Source organism: Gossypium arboreum, chromosome 12 (assembly GCF_025698485.1).
Source record: "Gossypium arboreum isolate Shixiya-1 chromosome 12, ASM2569848v2, whole genome shotgun sequence".
Lineage (NCBI taxonomy): Eukaryota > Viridiplantae > Streptophyta > Magnoliopsida > Malvales > Malvaceae > Gossypium > Gossypium arboreum.
The window spans coordinates 70332957-70337374 of record NC_069081.1 but is presented as its reverse complement, the minus strand read 5'-3'; the positions used below and the strand labels follow the sequence as shown (position 1 = coordinate 70337374).

The 4418-nt window shown below is 30.5% G+C and overlaps 1 long non-coding RNA gene across 1 annotated transcript; it reads left to right on the top strand.

Moving 5' to 3' along the window:
* LOC108452599 (uncharacterized) lies at window positions 1-4185 on the top strand. Its single transcript, XR_001866415.2, has 5 exons — window positions 1-191; window positions 511-650; window positions 3302-3362; window positions 3443-3524; window positions 3878-4185. It is a non-coding gene; the product is annotated as an uncharacterized LOC108452599 (long non-coding RNA).
* Window positions 4186-4418: the final 233 nt, after the last annotated feature.

Genomic DNA, 4418 nt, shown 5'->3' with positions numbered 1-4418 from the left:
AATTTTATCCCTAACCTATATACCCAAAAAAACCTTAATTTTTTCCCCTAAAAATTTTCCCACAAACCCTAAAATTTCGCCAAATCAAAATCCCAACCCATCTCTACATCATCGACCCGACCATCTACTACATGGCCGTCGACTCGAGCATCTACTGCGTCGCCGTCGTAGTCCTCTGCTGTAACCAATCGGTAAGCAAGACATAGTGAGATTAACCCAAAACCCTCACTCAGCTCTTTTTGCCATCTTCTTCTCGGTTCTCATTCGCCTCTTTTGGCGGAACATCTTATTGTTTCGAGGGGTTGTTGTTTAGTTTCAAGGTTTTTTTCCCGTTTTCCTAATCCTCTTTTTAAAATAAAAAAAAATATATATTTTCCTTCTCTTTAATTTACTTTGGTTGATATAATCATCTGGAAAAAGTGTTCATATACCCTCATGCTGGACCATACGCTTCCAATAATGGAAAATTGTGTTCCTAGAAATTCCTTAACTAGTGCTTTGCATTTGCAGAAATTATAGGCTCGACTTCCTGAAGCACGGGTTATTTATTACTCTGCAACTGGGGCATCTGAACCACACAATATGGGTTATATGATTAGGCTTGGTCTTTGGGGAGGAGCTGGGTTTCCCCGATTTCCAGAGTTTTTTAGGTTTAATCTTTATACCCTCTAATGACAGTTTTTTTCGTTCCATATTCCATTTTTTTATACCTTGTCATGTTCCAGTCAAATATTTTGTACAACCAATAAAATTAGTACAATTAATTAAGGTTATGGTTTGTCAGCAAGGGGAAAAAAAGAATAAAATTAAGGGTTATGGTGAGGAAGAAAGTACAGTGATAACTAGATTGTTTTTTGCTCACATTACATTTAGGTTATCTGCTGACTGGGAATTAATTTATCTCTTATTCTGTTTTCATGATATTTCATATGTAGTTTTCAAAATACTTATAACCCCCATCCCCCCCTCAAACAAAATCAGAAGTAGATATTCATAATTCTTTACATTTTAAGTGAATTTGTTGATTTTAAACCTCGAGGGCATGTCAAATATTAAACTACTGAACCTTAGCACATCAAATACTTTCGGTTGGAAACTCTACTCACCACCTACCAATGATATGATGCAATATCAAGTAGCATCATTTAGCAAGAGAAATTATGGATTTTAACTGAGCTATGCAAATGCCTGATGATTCTTGTGCTACTGTGTCTTTGGACTTGGTAAATTGATTCTTTATATTTGAATCAATTATCCCTGCGGTTTTTTATTATGTCTGAATTGATTTTAGTTTGTCTTTGGCATTATTTTCTGTGTGAGGAAGCATGATGATTCATCGACCATTTACAGGATTGTCCGGCGGTGAAAATTGTCTTATATTGGTTAGAAACTTTTAGATGTTGTATTATTGGCTCTTAGATTTTTGTATGAATGGTGGTCTTCAAATCCTTACTTTTATAGGTGGTTTTCTTATCTAAGATGTTATTTTTTTCTATTGTTGTTCTTTCATCTCGGTTTTGCATTTGTAGTCCATAGATAAAAATTGGTTATGAATGTATTTAGCAGATTCTTTCTTTGCTGCTGAAAACAAAGATGTGAAACAAGAAAAAGTACAGATGTTTTATTCCATATATACTTGTTAAGAAGGGGTTTTCTTTATTTACAGCCAGAAAACTAATTCATTAATATTTTGAAAAATTTTGCTTATTACTGCATTGAAATTTGTTTTTAGTGCAAATTAAAGTTTTTTTTTTTTAAAAGCATGTTTGTTGTTGGAAAATGTGAATTTGTGCACCATTGAATTCTTGTCTTAAGATTGACATTTCATTAATTTTATTTAGCTATAGTCTTTTTCAAATTCCCTGTTTTCTCTTTCATTCTTTCAGTACACATTAGCTTTTCTCTCTCTCTCCATAATTTTTTAAAAATCCCTTTTAAGTATCTCCTACTAAGTGCTAAATCTACAACAATATCTCTCATTTTCCCTAATTGTCTTTTTCAGGTTTTAGATTTTTTTTTTCTATAATCAGATTTGGTTTTTACTTGAATTCATTATTCTAAAATTGCTATCTAATATTTTATTTTCCCTAGGAAAGTTTGAAAAATTTAATGCAAGATCAGATTTAAATAGCTGAAGTGGATAGGTGTGACTTTGAATGGAAGATGAAAGTGTAAAATATATGGAAAAAGATATCATGAACATATTTAAACTAAATTGTTGTTTCTAAATTATTGTTTGTCATTTTCATTCTTAATATTATATGACTCTGGTTTTTTTCTTCAGTGGGTTAGTGAGAAGGGGGCATTTTAGTTAATATAAAAAAAAGTCAGGGGGGAAAGTGAACATTCAGAACCAACCAGGTGGTTAGTGTCTTTTAGGGTTATTGAGAGGGGGGGTTTCTGGTTTTCACCCTTAATTTTGTTGATCAATGTCACAGCTGTATGATATTGAAGTGCTCAAGAGTCTTTGCCACAAGTACATTATACATGATATTGAAGTCAAGAGTCCATGTAACATTGCTGAACATTGAATTTTAAGCACTAGAAATCACTTAATAAATACCATATCTAACATTGCAATTAGACAAAATAATGAAAAAAAACTTTGTTATGCTAGTTGCTTTACTACAATTCTATTAGCATGGTGCAACAATAATGATAAATTTTTCCGACTCTCTATGTATTTCACTTTTGTCCTTGTTTTTGCATATGATTAATTGGATTTCCAATCTCTGCCCTTTCTCTTTTTCTCTGTAGGGTTCGCAAGTATTATTTTGAATATGTACCATCACACATTTTTTCCCTATTTCTGAATTCCTTGTCAAATTAAAAATTTTACGTTTTTATCCTTAATGTTCAAATTCTTTTAATGATTGTATTAATGACTCTGTATATTATTTCTATTTTGCGTTCTAAAATTGAGATTATTTTAGGCACATTTTTTTTCGCAAAGTTATCAATTTATTTATGAAAGAAGAAAAAAATTGCCTTCTGCAATTTAAAGTCATTTTTGCTCCATGTAACCTTCAAAGAAGCCTATACTGTGAAAATACTAGCTTATTTACATGTAGAAATAAGTTTTTGGCATTGTTATTAATAAGCAGCAATCGAATCACAAGTCAATACTGAGATGTACTACTTAATAATTGTAAATATCTAGTATTCTCCAATCTCGTTTATGACTTTTCATGTCATATGTGCCTGCTTGAGATCTAGTATCTTTTGGTTATGCACTTCTTAAATTGTTTCCCACTAGTTAGAATTTTGGTTGAAACTTTCTGTAAAATGAATATTTTCACAGTTGCTTTAGACAAAGGAGGTGTTGGGGCATTGGAACTTGTTCCAATGGACATGAAAGCAAGGTAAAATGGTTAGAATGTCTCTGTAAAGTAGTTACTGGATAAATTCTTTGTTTCTTACACAATCTTCTTCCAAATTTCAGGGGAATGTATGTATGTCGTACCCTGAGTTATAAGGGAGCAGAGTTTGAGGTTATTGAAGCACCGTTAGAAGTTGAAATGGAGGTATGTAAGTTTATTTCATTTGCTTCCTAATGAAATTGTTTTTTGAATTATAAGTAAAACTTGAAAATAGTTTTGTCCCTCTATCATGCTAAAATTTAATATTTAATCATTATACTTTGATTTGACATAATTTAATTTAATCGTTATATGTTAGTTCAATCAGTTAGTATTGTTAAATCTATCAAAATGCTAATTTAAATTTTATTATTAGAATTTATATATTTTAAAAATATAAATTTTAGCATTTTAACCATAATAGTTAATATTGTTAATTGACTATTGAATTAATTGATTAAATTATATCAAATTAATTGAATGAGCTCTTTGTCATAATCATTATTGTTAATTTGCAGAAGGCACATAATGACTAGCTCCTACCTCTACGAATGCTTGTGGGAGGCATTGCAGCAGCGAATAAGGATGATATTGATCAACATGCAATTGACACCGTATGTGCTCTGAATCCGAGTTCAGGTGTGACTTTTAGATATTTTATGTGCAAAACAGTATTAGAATGCCTTATGTTTGTATGTTAGTTGAGCAGATTATAGATAGAACCTACAGTAGGATCAACTAATTAGTTGATCAAAAACTACACCCTGTTTTGTAATCATCTGCTTGCATATTTGCATATACTTAATAATAATCTTGTGTCAAATAATTATTCTATTTTTTATTTAATTGTTTTGTTTTCAACATTTTATTTTTATTTGAGTTGAAAGAAGAAAACACGAATTGCAATTTTGACTTAGTTAATCAATTTAAATAATCAATGTTGATATTTCACATGGGAATAGATATTCAAATATTATATTTTACATGGTTATGATTTAAGTTCTTATTTCATTTATGTAACTTCATTATAATATCTTATTTTATTGATATCTTTATATT